Source organism: Frieseomelitta varia, unplaced genomic scaffold (assembly GCF_011392965.1).
Source record: "Frieseomelitta varia isolate USP_RPSP 00005682 unplaced genomic scaffold, Fvar_1.2 scaffold_567, whole genome shotgun sequence".
NCBI lineage: Eukaryota > Metazoa > Arthropoda > Insecta > Hymenoptera > Apidae > Frieseomelitta > Frieseomelitta varia.
In genome coordinates, this window is record NW_025110331.1 from 19573 (window position 1) to 38080 (window position 18508).

General features: G+C 28.7%; 1 long non-coding RNA gene across 2 annotated transcripts in view; it reads right to left on the reverse strand.

The window, feature by feature from the left end:
• The window catches only part of LOC122534021, a 71117-nt gene that overhangs the window by 10989 nt on the left and 41620 nt on the right, over nt 1-18508 (reverse strand). The window contains exons 2-4 of one of the 2 annotated variants that reach the window (XR_006307820.1): nt 17726-17848; nt 6144-6343; nt 5534-5635 (exon numbers count right to left, since the gene is read on the reverse strand). This is a non-coding gene — a long non-coding RNA (uncharacterized LOC122534021). Of the gene's footprint in view, nt 1-5533; nt 5636-6143; nt 6344-17725; nt 17849-18508 lie in introns of those variants that run through there. The other variant, XR_006307821.1, reaches the window with a different exon arrangement.

Genomic DNA, 18508 nt, shown 5'->3' on the forward strand with positions numbered 1-18508 from the left:
TGCAACGCTGGCAAGTGACATTGCGGCAGCCATCCGAGGTACACGTGAAATACCAAGGAAATACCAGAGAAATGTACTTCGATGCCGAGGTCATATCGCGCCGTGAATCGTCTGGCATTTCTGTATGTTGCCCGCGCCGGTTGTTCACGGCCTCGACACGCGCAGATAACGGCGCCGAACCTCTCGTATATCTAGTTGTTCGCGAAACGAAGCGTTCTGCAGCGTGAGCCGTCACCATGGTGTGTTATCTCCTCGGAAGGGGGAAAAAAAAAACAATGGATTGTCCAGCTTTTACTCCTCGTACGCGTTTGTCAATATCGCAGAGGAGCCAGAGTGCACGCTAGTCGATAATCATGCGAGCATTAATCGATCCATTCGTGGTATCAAACCTCTCTTTTCGAAGTTTCGTACAGACTCGGGGCATTATCTGGAACGAGCATCAGGAAATGAACATTCGATGTCATCTTGAAATAATTTAACGTTTGCTCATTTTGTGCTTCTCCAAATTATTTGAATGTTGTTGAATGAAATAAGTTTCTATTTCTACTAACAATTTGGAAAATTCTATTGTATAAATTTCACTTTCCATTGGGATTATTTACTACTTTATTTCAAATGAATTCGATTTCAAACGCAAGATTATTTGGAAATAATTTATTTGATTGAGATCCAAGATAGTGTTGCTTTTCAACAAGCGAATCAGTTGAAATGATACGTTATTTTAAATTGTTACATTTCATTTTTATTTCAAATAAAATTTGTCGAATCCTGGTTTTGTAATATTGCGCGTCTATCGAAGAGTAGAGTTCTTTTTCTCTTTAATTGTTTGTCCCTGAATAATAGATTATAAAAGATTGTGGAGTTTATTTCTTTAATATGGGGATTAAAAATTGACAATTTTAATAAATTCGTGTAGTATGATATATCAGTGATTCATAAATATGAATGTATATAAAAATTATTAAATAATAAATTGATAGTAATGTTGTATCTATAATTGCATGAATATTAGATTATTGCATATAAAATGGTCGATATCATAATTGAAGATTAATTTAAAATAATTCAAATACCACTGTATCAATATTATATTATTTCACAAATTTTTGCAATTATAAATATCATATTATCATGCAAGAATACATTTTATAACAAATATGTTATATTCCTTCATTATTTATTGTTATATCATTTCTTGTTCATTATTTTTGTCAATTATAAACTGACATCATTTAATTATAAATACGTTTTTCCCGCAATTAAGTAGTACGATGAATATTTTGTTCAGAAAAATTGAAACGTATAGATCAGGAATAAAAGATACTAGAGAAAATACACAGAAGTATGCTAAACGTGATACTTTCTCGACATATTTGTTCGAAACCATTCCATTCGAAGAGATACGAAGAGCTATATCTCTTTACAAAGACGAATATCACTTTCTTGCTTCTCCTTTCTGAAAGCAAGGAAAAAAAAACTTCTTCTTTCGACATTTATATTATTCTTGAAACGCACTTCAAACCATTCTGGAATAAAGGTGCTTGACAAACAAAAAACTTTGTCAGCCATGAAGCAACTTTCGATCTCTCAACGATAGCTGTTCACTCGTCACATTCAAAGTGTAACTCGAATCAGAAGTATCCCTCAACTTTTCACCCTTTGCCTCTCAGATAGTGGGGTCTGATGTTTCTGCCTAACAGTGAAAAACACTTCAAAGAACCGTCGAAACGATACTCGTTATTATTGCGATGATAAAGCAATAATAATAGTCATATCTTACATTTGGCAAAATAAGACTACAGGGAGAGAGCCAGGAGAATTTGCGTCGGAACTCGATGTGTACAGACAAATAGATGGAAAGTGTAAACAATGGGTTATCATAATACGGAGCAACTGGTTATAGCCATTCGTGAAGTGGCTACAACGAGAAATTAAAATTAGCGTCTCGCAGGAATGAAAAAAGCACCTCTGGGATTTCTCGTAACTTGTAGGTTCCGCCATTCAAACATTTAAAACAACCGTTTTCTTTTAACTCTTTGAGGCACAGTAAGTTGCATAATGCTCCGTCTTTTCAATATCATGATGTACAAGTGAGATGTTTTCCAAATTTGAGAAATTAAAATACAGTAAAACTCCGTTTATTTACCATTGAACCAAATTTTAGTCAGTGTCCAATTAAATAAACTTTTGCTGGTTGAATCCATTTATTTAAACCTGAACACTTATACAAACGAAAAATTAGTGATTGCAATTATTTAAACTGTACAAGTCTGTCCTCTATAAGTTTTACTATATCTGGAAATATATGTTATGTTCTATTTAGTTAATAACTTCCGTAACAGATTACACATTTCAGTTTTCGCCATTTAGTACCATTTTATATATTTAATAACTGAAATAATAATCTATTTCTTACAAGTGAGGCCATTTAAATCGATCCACTGGAATATTTTCAAAATTGTTGTTCATAAAAAGACTTTCTCAGTCAGAAGTTGAAAGTTCAGAAATTCGATCAAAAGAATGAAATTATGGTATGTATAGTAAAGTAAATATGTAATAATAATAGGATATTTTGTTCATTTTAATGTACAGTGTAGATTTTGTGATTGTTTTTGTTTCAATTTATTTACAGTTAGCGAGAAACAAATACAAGAAACATAATCATTTTCCCAGAATCTATGCAATTTTTAATTGATTGATAAATTAATACCTGTAGAATATTTAAAATTCTTATTTTTTTTTTAAATGAGGATTATCCGGCAGAAATACGTGGACTATAATATTAATGTCTTTAACCAACATTTTAGTTATAGAATTTCTAGATATTTTAGATGCCGCGAAAGATGTATTATATAAAAAGAAGATATTATCTTCTTTCCTTCCTTCCTTTCATCTTCCATCCCTAGGGTATTACAATGTCTGGGGAAAAGGACTCCATATAACCTGTGTAGAATATGGAAACTTTTATACAGTGAAAAATTTGTAATTTTCATACTGCAATGTATTTGTTTTGTAAAAATACTGTGGAACCTACGAAAAGAGCAAGAAAGAAGTGGTTGCTATTAATAATATCTGCGTACCAAAGTACTTTTATGATGATAATTTTATATTATTTCTTATGTCTTATTATATTACAGATTTTTATTTATTTAATTTCATCTGTAATGAAATGTATAATAATCATTATTACTGTTATGTTTATTTAGAATATATTATATTCTATATTATGTTCGCATATATATAATATAATTAAATACGTAATGGTGTATTGCATTTTATTGTTTACATAAGTTATCAATTATTCTAATTAATTGCGTAACAACGTTCTGCTTATAGATAGTCACTGAATATAAAACCTGATAAAACATAAATCTTATAGAAGATAAATTAGCGCAACAATTATTAAATTATAATTGTCACTATTCATTTTTAGAAGTCTATAAATAATAGGAAAAGACAAGAAAAATTTTCGTTTATTAGTTGCTTTATCATAGAAATACCACTCTGCTATGTGATATTATTTTACACTGATTGTTAATAATAACATTTACATGCTTAACTTGTTGTAAGTTAACGTAAATTAATGTATAGTATGAATTATATTTCATTTATATATTCATTCACATTTATATACTATTTATACTCATGTCTGAATATTTGGAGCGTCAATTGATTTTATATTCAGAATTGACAGGTACTTAAACTCCTCGTTTTAAATGGTACATAAATATATCATTTGGATCAATACAATTTAAATTATAGATAAATACCAATATTTTTAACAACATGATTTTGGAATGTATATGTTGCAAGATACGATAAAATACAATAAAATTTAAATATTTCTATTCATGTAGAAATTGAAAAATATGCTCCAAACTTTTAGATACAGGGTACAATAAAATACAAATACTTCTATTAATTTATGTGGTTATGACATTATTTAGTTTCCGTTCAGTTTTAAACATTATATATATATAGTAAAATTATAAATTTCCACATTCTTCCAATTATATACTCTATTCCATTGCCCTGAACTAATATCAATATTATTCCAACTTTAAATAATCAGAATTTACCAACAAGATTAATCGTAATAACGTATCTTTCCAAAAATTTCATTGCATCTCTACCTATTAACAACAAACTATTTCCTCTGCGGTAGTTACGAGTAATTGCCAAGAGCGAATTGCGATTTCTAATTGTTGAATACGGGGATCGTGCCCTATTTTTCTAGTAATTTGAAGCAGCTCATTAAACCGTTCCCTTACCAGCCCGCTCGGTGTTAAAGCAAACGCTTGTTGATTGCAATACCGCTTGCATAATTTCCGTTAATACGTTATTCGGGTGAGACCACACGTAAACACCTAACACCTGCGATTGTAATCGCAAATGAGAAAACGAGGTCCGCGATTTCATGCCGCGGGCTCCGGCATTTTTAAACACGCGCGCCATAGAAATTAATTTAAGAATTTTTACGAAATTCCTTTTGGGAGAGAATATTACTTGGATTCGCGGAAATGTTTAGAAGCTTATGCTTAATGTAAGAAGAAATCAGATTGTTTGAGTAGTTCTCATAGTTTTCATAATTAGTTTCACATAATGTATTAGATTAGAACGACGAATTTTTTTATGAAGTGAAAGCAAAGAATAATTTTCTCTCACTTCTGCATTAGAATAATAATTGTATTTCGGTGAATGACAAAAATTCTAATAAATATACACAGCTGCGAAAATTTCCTAAGATTCTTCTTGAATTAAAAGCGAAATCATTATAGTTATAGTCAATTATGGTTATAATCGATTTGCAGTTGAAACTGTCATCATTACAAGTTATAATGTTAAAATTGAGTTTGAAATTTCAAAATAATAATGTGGTTCAATCGTTTGGTCAGAAAGATCTGTTTCCTTTTTATTCGAATTTGCAGGTGCATAAGTACACCGGTACTTCATTATTTTGGAGTAAATTTCAGCAATCCATTGGGATCATTTTTATCGAGGGAAAAACAATAATCATAGAACTTTTAGCTTTTATTGGTCGATATAATGACTCATTGTTCGTCGGTTTCGAGCATCAAGTGGCAACGGCATTGTTCTCTCGCTTTACGTTCATTCGTTGCGTTTATTTTTCACCAGTCTGCGCCGAGCTTTGAGAATTCTAGGAATTAAAACTTCGATTCGTTAGTCAACTTTTATAAATCTGAAAAATTCGATATTAGCGACAAATACAACATTAATGAAACGTTGCTTCCTGATACGTTAATAACTGAGTCTCTTGTGCAAATAATGTTCGCAATATTGTCTCTCGATATGTTGTTCATTTGTCAATGTTGTTGACATTTTCACGCAGTAAAATAAAGTTTCAAAATCACAGAGAAAGAATATTTTAAATATTTTTTCTGTTTTCATTTTTTTTTTTTTTCTTTTTAAGATAAAGAATTTTAAAATTCAATTAAATTATTGTCAATCAATTCCGATATTAAAAGACCTGTATCATCTTTATTTAACTTTTGGATTAAGTATGTTAATCTTGCTACCACTCTAAAGTCAATATTTTTAAAACATCTTAATTTTAATTTTTCATTTTTTAACCTTTTTGCGATTGATGTATTTCTCCAATGTCGAAGTCATGTTTCTGTAAAAATAATTGAAAAGACAGTGGTGTAATTCTAATATTAATTTCAATTTGAAAGTAATTTTGAAGCAATTTAAAAAGTAGAATCTAGGCAGAGGTTTGCGTCGTCTGAAACAATTTTCCACCAAGTCTTTATTCTTTTTAATAACATTAAATACACAAAGGTGTAAACTTGAAAATCAAATCAAAATTAAAAGTTCTAATTGTACCAATCGAGAATTCAGTTTAAATTCATTCAGTGCAGAAATGCAGAGTATGTACATAATATGTAGAGAACGTGTACAAAATCCCTAAAGTATTATGTAATATTTGTTATAACATTCAATTATTTGAATTAACTTTTTCACTCGTATTAAAAAAAAAAAAATATAAATTTACACGAGAATTCGCGGTAATTAATAACTAAATGACGAATGACGATGCAGTAAAATTATGAAAGTAAAACTAAAGTCTAGATAAAGGATCTCGCTAATAAAGGTTTTGTAGTGCTAGAAAAAGCGATACTCACGTCCTTGAACTTCAACAAGTTCTCATATCCGTTCTGTTGCAGTATCATCGAGGTACCTCGTTTGTGTAAAAATGATTGATGAGAGAGCATCGAGTGGAAATCCTAACAGTGTTTGTTTGTGGTCGTTCGTTAATTACAATCCTGGTTCAACGTGACTTTAAACTTTCATTATCGACTGCCAGACGATAGAAGTTCTGCACCTGCATGATTAACGAATGATTAACGGGTTGTAACACACTGAAAGCTGTTGGTTAAATAATAATTGCGTTCGGCGAGAGAAACGATCGATCGGTACGTCATTTGTAGTATTCAGACTTTCAATTAGAATTGTTGTCACGGAATATTAGATGCACTGTACCAAACTTTCAATCGTGTACATATACTCGTAGTTCCCTAAATTTTAATTAACTAAAATGTGATATCTATAGTTGTTGGTTGAATTGAATTGAATTAAAATCATTCAACGTAGTTTGCAACGTCGTGTTTGTTTCTAATAAAATCAAACGGGATTTAAATTTTATTAAACATTAAATTCCACAGATGTGAAACACATACTATTATCTCATACTCATTAATCTTCGTCTGGCACTCGTAGAAGTAATTGAACATCAAGAATCATTTTACAACGGGCAGAGACAAATATGATATATATTTTAAACGTGTTTGCATCGTTCACAGAATTCGTGAAACGTGTATTTACTTATACATTATAATGAATGAAACTGAATTAACATTACGCGTTCACGCGCCATAAATGTATTTGTCTCTTTTAAAGAGTTGGACAATGATTTCAAACAAAAATCCACTGAAGAACAGAAATTTGCCATTCTAGATAATATAAATTGTAACTTTCTCGTATGGATAGACTAGATTAGTATACGTCTTGATAAAATTAATACTGTAACGTTGTTATGATGAAATTAATAACATCGCGTGTTCTTTTCAATTTTTTTATAGTACAAAGCAAATAATAGACCCATTTTCAACGACCCAATTTGGATTTTTAATTCTAATTTCTTTAACAGTTAGTAAAATTTGGAACAAAGATATTAAGGATTCTGAATGCTCATAATTCAACGGCTGGAGGCTATATATTAGACAGATATTAGATTTCAGAGATTACAACTTGGATAAAGAGACTTTCATGAAAATTTTATTCATACAATCGTTGTAGTTTTTCCGAGGATCGAGTATTAAATTCTCCTAACTGTTGAAATTGCTGTCTTGTTACAGTAGGGTCAAATAAATCGATACAAAATTGTCGAAAATCGGGTCATGGGTGAAACTATACTATAGCAGCTCTGCATTCTGCATACATGCATTCATTATTTGAGAGGCATGGATGTTGTGATCGGAAACGAGATAAAGGGAAAGATTTCTGCAGCGATTAACCTCTTCTAGAACTCTTCTACAGGTTTAGAAAAATGTCTAAAAGAAAGAATCTGTTACATTTGTTGCACAAATGTTTATAAAGCTATAATAATAAATGGATTATTAAATTTTTAAATGTATTTAGTAAGAGATTCAACATTTTAAATCTAATTACGTAATATTGCCACAGTAAATCTTAAAAAGTTAATCACACTTCAAACATAAAATATTTTTCAATTTTGAATTAATTAATTGGTATTCTGAAAAGTATTTTTCATATGTAGATCGAAGCAACTTTTTTAAATAGATAAATTTAATTTTTTTAATAGATAGAATAATAGATGACCTAACTCGATATCTAATTTTTATGTATAATTTAATATAGTAAGTACAAATAAAGGTGATTTCGTGTTAGGAGGGAGTACACTGATGTTATAGTATAAATTTATTACATATAGTAAATAATAATGTAACATTTAAGAGCGTATTCACATATAGTATTCATTCTTCTTTTGAAGTAGAAATTTTAGAAATAATTTCGTTTTCCATATTGATGAAATAAAAGTCATAATGCAATATAAACAGAAAAGTATGTATTAAAGAATAAGTATTAAAGTCTTGATTAGTCACAAATAATTTTGTTAATCTTCCACTAACATGATTCCTTCGAAACAGAGTGAGTTTGCAAAACTTGATAGAACTCTAAACAGTTCGAGTGACAGTGACATTGAAATTGATATGAAGGTATTAATTAGGTACAAACAATTTAGATTTAAATGTGAAATAAAATTAAGAAAAACATTTGTTTTTAATTTTTGTCTTTTAGCTAGCTTTAACTATGTAGTTTTTTCCACGAATATGTATGTATATCTACGTGTAAGGCTATTAAGTTTACATTTTTGATAGCTGGGGAATAATGTATACCCAAGAGTAGTTATTTTAAAGTGAGAGCGTTATCTCGAGGCCTTGACTTTTCTGCAAAGTTCCACATTTTCATAAAAATATTTTTTTTTTTCGAAAAATTGCATTAGAGATATTGGTCCAAATTTATTTATTCAAATCTAGTCGTTTGTATATAATATTTATTAAAAAAGCTTCTCATTTTTGAATGCAAATAGATATTTACTTTAGAAGTATTTTTTCGATAAATACCGAATACTAATAGCTTCATTTTCATGCTGTGCTGACTTTTATCTTTTATCTTAAATTATTCCTAGTAATATAAACCAATGTTGCAAAGTAATACAAAATGATGAAAAAATAATTAAACTTATTTTCAGTCTTAATATTGTTTGTAATATAAGCGAAGCATCAATAATTATATTCTTCAAATTATCGGTTCACAAAATTTAAATATTCGTAATTTTCTTGGTAAAATAAGAATAATCAAATACTTGGGAAAAATGATATATAATTATTAATAAATTTAAAAAATTATTACACAATTATTGAACAACTGAATATACATTTTGAATAGTTTATTTGGAAATAAATTTTGAAAAATTGGACAATTTATACACTGCAGTATTATTTTCTTTTCTTTGTTTCATTGTAATCTTAAAATATTATTTTAAATATTAAGTGATGATTTCTTTTTTTACATAACGAATATTTATTATATATAGACATATACACGATTTATCATATGCAATTTGTTCACATCGAATAGGTTAATAGTTAATTATTGTTCATTGATAACAGTCGACAAAAATCAATCTGAAACAAAGAGAAATTAGAATTTTTCGACATACAATACATATCTGATTAACACAATTTCATAATGAATATATGAAATTCTATATATATATATTAGAAATATGTAGAATATATAGAATTTTACACATTTAAAATAACAATCTTACAATTGAAACACTTCTTACAAGCTCACGTGAATAAATCAAATGATTCGAACCGAAACGCTTTTAGATAACGAAAGATGTTATTTTTCAAGTTGTCGTAATTTTTCGTCTATGTGATACACGTAGTATTCGGTCGGCTTGGAATCGCATTCGGCTCGATTGCATTGTGAACTGACATCGCAGTGCTTGTACATTGATGGCTGCATTCAAGGGAGTTATGTAGATAATGCAATCATGATTTCGAGATGTTGTACACGCGGTTTCGAGTGTTGAACGTGCATAATTGACCGAAAGGTGTAGTCGATTCATGCTTGTTCTACTCTTGTTCAGAATACAAGTACGTACGGATCAAACATTTGCTAAGATTCGAACTTCAAAGATTCGAACATTTTACTGAAGCTTGTTGTTTGTTTAAAAGTCGGCAGAAATACACGAAGAAAATTTTTAATCGTATTTCTCAAATTCGTAAGATCAGTTACAAATACTGAGACATTGAAAAAAATTTGATGGTTTATATTTAAATTCGACACATTCAAATAACTATGAATTTGTCTTTAAGAAGTATTTTTAAGTATTGAACAAGCTAAGGATTTTTATGCACATTTACATTTTCGAAAATATAATATAAAAAATAGAACCTTTTCTTTACGAATTAGGTATATAAAACACTATACTTCGGATACATTTTCTCGTGTTACATGCAATCTTTTCATTTTTAAGTTTTTTTTTAAATACATAAAAATCCAAATGAGAGTAATAGTAAAGATTTTAAAACATCGAGTGTTAATTAGTCTGTTCTTGATCAATTTTTCACACATTTTACATATATTTTTACACACGGAACATCTTGCTCGGATGTTCATTTTTATTTTGACAAATTCAACTATACCTGACAAATTTTTTAATTTTATTTCCCTCAAGTGAAAGTTGAAAAGAATCTCTTCTTTTTTGCGTGTAAAATCATACCTTGGCAAATTTTACTTTTATACACACAGCAAACATAGCAATAGCTGTTTATAAGGTTAATTTAGATATTAATACAATGAATTTATATCCATAAATATCACGTAAAGTATATCTCTCAAGTTATATGGAATTTAATTTTGCACTACAAATGCAACCTACCTTATGTCAGCGTATATACATTCAGCAAAGTGGCAAGGAATGTTCTGCGATGTACCATAATGTCACTCGTCAAACAGGATACTTCAGTGAAGAATGTTCGAAATTCGTGCACAGGGACGATGTGCTTACACCAGTTTCAATACGATTGAGTAGACCGAGTAGTTGAATAAAAATAAATAATTGTATAAAAAACGTGCTTGTATCAATCTTGATGAAGTAAATTGATAATTAAATGTAAATAATTGATAATTAAATACAGACAAAGATAACTATAGTATCAGATATAATAGTCGTGTAAAAATATATTGCTTTTTATAAGTTTAATATGTTATAGAATTTATTTATTAAACGATTTATACAGCCTAACATATATGAACTAATAATTTATTATTTTCTATTGTGTCCTTTAATTTTTTGTTCTTGTTATATATTAATGTGTATTAACATTTTCTTCATTATCAATGAAACTTCAATAAATTATTAATTATTTATTAAGATTATCACTAAAAAGATTATTACCTCGCTGTTTGTAAATTTGTAGACTTTATACATACTAAAGTTTGCAGTTCATATTTGAATTCAACAATCTTTCAGATACATTTTATTTCGTCTTCAAATATTATTTTTAAAATATAGTATTCTACATTAAGCAAGTAGGAAACTATCGTATAAAAGCCACTCTAAAGTTCTAAAATCGTAAATAGAGATCACTATCCTAAAGAGTTTTACATATAATTAAAACGAACTAATTATAAGACATTTATAACATTCTGAAAGCGAGGATGTTGATAAAATCAGTATTATTGAATTTTAATTAGCTTACTCAGGTACTTCAGTACATACTGCTAGTGAAAAGATTCAGCTTCTTTAAGCGTTCCATGAGCCGTGATTATTTAAGAATCTGAACTCTATCTCAAGTCCAGATATTGTAATGTAAATTAATTTCATCGTGAAGTCAGTTCGCGCAAAATGAACGTTGTATATGTATTTGTACGAATGAATCTCAGTGGCTTTGTTTCTTTTTTTTACTTTTCTCTGTTCTCCTTCCCTCTTTTTTCGAATATTAAAATTCTGGCTTTGCGATGTTCGTTTTAATTCGCAGTGTTACATCAACATAAATAATAAAAAATAATATTCTCTGTCTTTTTATTTGTGTGAAGTTATAATTTATTTTTCCTTCATTTTTTTATAATTCGCGCAGTTTCAGAAATTCGAATTTCAAGACTATAAGCCGCTTTCTTCATTTAATTCTTCCCTTTTATTTATTTTTTATTAGTCATGAATTTTTGTTCATTTATGGAAATGCAAAAACATCCACAATGCAGATAAGAATTATTAGTATGACACCAGAGTGTAAAATATTTAAATTGGAATGCAATTCGTTACGATGTTTATTTAATTTCATAATTTTCAAATTTCTCTATTTTCATTTGAGTTACAATTCTATAATTGTCTTTCTAAAATCTAAAGTTTAAGAAATATGCGTAATTCATTTTTACATTCTTCCGTTTTACGTTATGCTTCTTTATGTTATTTACCAGCAAGATGGAACATGCTGCGACGATAGCAGAATTAGTCCTTGCACGTTTCCACCACCTGAAATTGTAACTACCCCCGGAGAGATTAATTAAAACGTGTGAACAGGAAATGCCTAGCAAGGAACATGTCTGTTACATTGCTATTCTCATGCTAGTTTCTTATGTCACATAGGGTATTACAATAATTGCGATACACGCTTTACATATGTCAATAATATCGGGTGAAATTTTTTCATACGATGCTTCGTTTTCAAAGAAATTTATTAATTACGTGAGTCTGGATATTTTCAGATTGAATATATATTATAAGTAATTTCATATTTTTATGAATATAATTGACAAATGAAATGAGTATGACGAACAAATTATACTAATGCAGAAATTCAACAGCAGAAAAATATTTTAGGGAAATATTTTTCTAGAAAATTATCAATATCTTTAGAAAAATGTCAGTCGTAATTGTAATACAATGATTGTATGTGACTTATTTCCTTAAAAGAAAAAAGAAGAAATTTCTTTATTTTTACAAGTTCTTCTGTAGAAGTTGTTTCAATTTTAAAGCAAACAGGCACATTATTAAAGCCAACTACTCTAATGTACAAATTAATATCCATATATTTAAACGAGTTCTGGCGATCAGAATATGATCAATAATATATTCAATTTTTACAATGGTGAAATCTGTGACTTCTGAAATCTGTCACTATATAAGAAAATTAAAATAATCCGGATGCTTCAAATGCAACAAACAGAAGTTGAGAGCATTTACATCCGTCTGAGAGAGGAAGCCAGCATGGAGCAAAGCGAAAGAGTTTTGTATGTAAAAGTAATCCGAAACGAAGCAAAAACAAAGAATTCCCCGTCTAAAAGTAATCCAAAGCCACGTTTGAATTCTAGTTCCACCGTGTAAAATATTTCCCGACTGCGTAAAGAGAACCGGTGGACATTAACGAAGATTTTTTTGGACGATTTCCTAGCTTTCGCGTGCACGTACATACATACATACATACTAAACTCGTCGTATAACGAATGCAGACACGCAATCTACGTTTCTTCTGCGGTGTTTGCATCCTGATGAATTCACAACATCATTTCGTAATGGAAGCCGAAGGTTTTCAAACTCGAATTTTTTTTTCTCTTTGTTGCGACTAAATGAAAATTTACAAATTTCTCACAAATGGAAGAAGAGTTATTTTAATTTAAAATAACGTAAAAAAATAGTTTTGTTTAGTGTAAAATTCCAGATAATTTCTTATTTCAATTGGCTCGTTAATAGTCTGTCGTGACGATGATGTATAAGGATGATTTAAATACGATGAAGTATCATTTCGTTTGACAGCCAAATGATGAAATAGTTTGGAGAAAAATTGTCCAAATTAATTATCTCATAGTTATTTCAAACGTTCATCTAAATAAGATAATATACTGTTCCATTCATCATTTTTCGAATATATTATTTGAATAGTTTTTAAGAATATAATTAAAAAAAAAAATCAATAGAAGATTGTTCTACAAATGTAATACACGGGGATACTTTTTCTTGTCATATACATTTTATGCAATTTTCCATGAATGCACAAAATTTTACCATCCATTAATCTAATAATTAAGAATTTGCAAATGTTTATATGGCTTGTAATATACAAAATCTTTAATCATGAAGTTTCTATCATAAACGAAATACTTTAGAATTTTAGAATATGAAAAAGTATTACAAATAAAGTGTGTGTGCTTAACGAAACAAAATTAAAAGCGAAATGATCAATGATCTTTCGATTGTTAATTAATGATTCATTAGAAATTCTTAAATTAATTTTTAAGAAACTTTTAAGGAAATATTAAGAAATTTTTTAATTATTTTACAATCATGATTTCCAAATTAAACATGATTTTTCTATCAGCGGACAGTGTTTTCAATTCGTTGGTGACAATACATTAACACGTTGCGTGTAAATCTCGCAGACAGTGAAAAAGTCACGTTCATATCGTAAAGTTGTCTCACGTCGAGAATCTTAATATATACAGCGATTTTGCATAATTTACGCTTGTTCAATTTTTCATAGATACATGATTTCACAGGTTTTCTTTCTTCAAGAAAAAAAAAAAAAAGATATCCTACGACAGTCCGATAAAAACTTCTTTCAAGATTCCCTGTTAAATGGAAAAATTGCCGGAAGAGTTAAATAAAATTCAGCGAGAAATCAAATTCCATACATGAAGGACTTACGAAGGGAAAAATGTGTCAATTTTAATGACAATTTTTTTCGTACGCTTCTTATGTATGCTCTTTTGTCGCTAACTGTGTCATATATTGCGAATTAAAATTTTCTGAGTTTTACATTTATTTTGATATATGAGGGAATGTGAATTCGTGACATCGTACGTAAATTTATGTACAAAATAATTCCTCATGAAATTACGATGAAACAGGAAAGCAATATAGAATAAAGTTTTTCCATTAAATGTTTCATGTTCGAGAAAATGAAATATAAAAATTTATCAATTCTTAATTAAGTTTCCTCGCACTTAAAATAATCTTCTATCGATTATTCGCTACTATTCTATCCAGAATTAGTCAAGCACAAGTATGCTTGATAATTTTCAATGTTAATTTTCTCGAAAACTGAGCCCCAATGAAAAAATTTTACTCTATATATTTTTCTTCTTTTATCTAAAAAACAATTGCCTCATGTACATAAATTTCAGCCCTATTCAGCATTTACAATGAAAAATAAAGTTTCGTTTTCTGAAATTTGACACTACTTTTCCCTGTGGACACTTCACATGCTTCCACGACGAAAAAAACATTTTTCTATTATTTCATCTCTCTCCTTTTTCTGCCTTTTAAGTTAGTTATGCAAATCGATGTATGGAAATCGCTCGCGTGTAACGTTTTTTCACGCCGATACGAAACATTTGCACGTTAAAATGGAATGGAACAATAATTTCATTGCCGATCTGATCTCGATAGGCCGATAGTGTTATACAAATTACGACTGAACGCTAACTTTATTGCATTCCGTGGATTTTCTGATGCTACTCGATGATTACTATCAAATTTTTGTAGTTTCAGCCAAATTCTGTAAGCTAGTGTACTTGAAAGCATGGAGGTTTGATCGATTGTCAACATTTTCTATTTTATAGAAAAATATGCGTATTAAGCCATTAAGCTATACTGTATTAACCAAATAATATTTATTCTTCGAAAAAATTAAGGCAATGAACGTAAGAAATAGTAAGATACCTCTATAGAAATAGTAAAATACTTCTATAGATTTTTTACTTGAGGTAATGTTATTTTTTAATATTCACCACAGTGGTCACAAATATTTTTTGGAGTTGCCGATGGGTTATGTAATAAAATCAACAGTAATGTGAAAGGTTGATAATTAATGAAACCTGTAATTACATTTCAAACCCATCAATTTTACTAAAAACATTGAAACTTTTGAATAATCCTAATTGATAATGGATGTTGGTGATCATTACTTTATAATTCAGAAGATTGATTTTCCATTAATATTCATTATTTGCATATGTGCATTAGTGACAGATGTATCATTGCAAATGTAGAAAGAAGTTGGCCTTTAATGATTAATTAACGCTGTAGTTTCAAATTTGCATACACAGTAGCGTACAAAAGTCTAAAGTCACCAAATCAAATGGGAATGTTTGGCTGTTGTGAATATATATAAAAATACTTATATTAAAATTGTTATATTCTTAAGAATATTCAATTCAAAGGTTATTGGATAATTTGATAAAAAAGAACATTAATTGAAAATAACTAACTATCCATGTAATCTTTGACTATGATTAATCGATTAAATAATTTATCAATAAGCTGATAACTTTTCTATAATATAGATCTCACTACAAATTGTTACTATTTGCCCGATTATCACAGGAATTGAAGTTAAATTAAATTAATAATCGATAACTAAGAATGTAAGTAAATTGATAGATACATTTTACTGAATATAAGAAATATAACATAATATAATACAATTCTAAATATGTATAATATTTAGAATAGGTACGATAGCTCTACAATTCTTTTCTATTGTATATAGTATATATTAATAATATTATAAGATGATTATTAGTAATATAATGTGATAAAATAAAAATTGTTATGATCTGATTTCATTTTAATTGTCATTTCAAATTTCGGAGCGGACAAATAACGGAAGTACCAAAAAAATAAATAAATATATAACAAGTAAATAAATTTATATATATACATATAATAATAAACATTATATGTTTGAGATTGAGCAGCAAATATTAAAAAATCTCTCCATCATTTGATGATTTAATAACATTTGTAAAATTATACTAGAAAATATTTGACTATTCTATTTTTACTGAATTAAAAGACAAGAAATAAAATATAAACAAAAAATTGAAGAATGTTTCAATAGTCGTCAATAATGTGTTTCAATAATTGTCAAAGTAAATATTTAAATCAATGAAACAAACAAATATTATGTTGAGGTATTATATGCCTTCGGTTGTTTATAAAATATGATTTCGAATACGAGATTCCAGCTGTTGGGAAAACAAATTCAAATAAAAGTGGATCGTCAGAATACAGAATACACAAAGGCTTCAGTTTAAAACCATGTTTATTCGAACGAATTTCTCTTTGGTGATTATTTCCCGTTAATGCTCACGTTTAATTGTATCATATGGAATAACAAGATTTTCTACATTACGTGCAGACAACTCTGATCTTTGTTATAACAAGATGACTGATAAGAGTATGATAAATATGCCGAAAATTAATTTACACCTTTAATTCTTCATTTCTTTTTTTCACTGTTAATCCTCTGCTTTGTATAAAATAATTAGAATCTATAAACGTATTATACATTTCTAATAGGAATAAACGTTATAAAATGGCTGCAGTCAAATGTAGAATGACACGATGTTCCATTATAAATTCGTTTCTATCCTATTTTTAATATTTAATCTTTGTTTGTTGAAGATGATTGAAATTAATACAAAATAATATTATAGTTCTAAATAATTTTTATTGTCATTACGATCATTTTTATGAAACATATCCTCACTCGAAAGTCTTGGGACAAATTATTTTGTATTATTATGCGTTTATATTATTGTATAGTTGACGCTAAAAATTTAAATTAAATTAATTATCAATTAAAAATTAACACTTTATACGACAATGAAACTGTAAAGTGCTAACACATTATCCATTTCATTGTAAAGTGCAAACAATTATGCTGAATATTAAAAATAAAAAGCCCGAAGACTTTTCAGTGAAAATGTATATGCATGTACTAATTTCTTCAGTTTTCTGAAACGAGCACACGCTGAAAGTATTATTACGTCTACGTTAACAATTCTGCAAACGGAGAAAAACGAGAAAAGAAAAAGAAAACACCGTGGATGCAGTAATTTATTCATTTCATGTTCGTTCATTTATTTATTTCACTTTTTGTAACCTCTCGTTTCTCTTTTTCGGCATTTTAATCCTCCTCGATTTATTCGTTTTTTGAGGTGGCTATGCTTATAAAGAGGTAGTATTCCTGCTTTCGAATATAAAGGAAGTTACTGGGGAGGAAAAAAAGAAAAGGACGATCTCGCTTTTACGCAGCATGGTCTCGATTTCTCGTCTCTCTCATACTCCCGTTTTACTGTGCAATATAAAACAACAACTTACCATTCTCGATTATCACCCTCCTGTCTTAAAGTGGCTTCTGTTTTGCATGCATTACCCCCGAAGAAGAGAACCCGAAGAGAAAAGTGAGCCGTTGTTTGGAAGCTTCTCTTCAAGATGGTGCACCTATACATACAAATCATTTACGAATTTACATTGACGGTTTTATGCATCCGTTTTAATTTTCACTGTACAATATTTTTTTGGAGAGCAACTTTGAAATTACTGCAGCATTGATCTTAGATTTTCTTATCTAGTAATACTGTTTCTTAGTTCATTGTCTCATATAAATACAATTTATTAAATAATTAAATAATCTGTACAGTTGACGAATCTTTCGATTTAATCTTCCTCTTCAGATGTAAAAAATTGTAAAATCCATGACCTCGTGTTTATTGACCAGTACAATCAGAAAAGTATTAAGGTCGAGAGAGAAAGCATAACTCCATCAAGATAAATGCAATATTAATATCTTCAAACAATAACAGGGATCTCTTGCATATGAATTGTTCAATTTCCATAATACGATTCATTTCACTTGAATTCTAAATGTGGTGTGTAGTATATGCAAAGAAATCTTATATGGACTGTTTAACATATAATAATATCGACGTATATTCAAAAGGAGAATATATGTTTTATGAAGAAATGGAGTTATTTTTAAATGTTTTAAAAAAATTTGATATATATATTGTTTAAGAAACAGAAACCAGTACGTAATATTATAATTAATTGTATATTTAATTCAATATTAAAAAATTGCCAATGAAGTATGAATTTTGCATC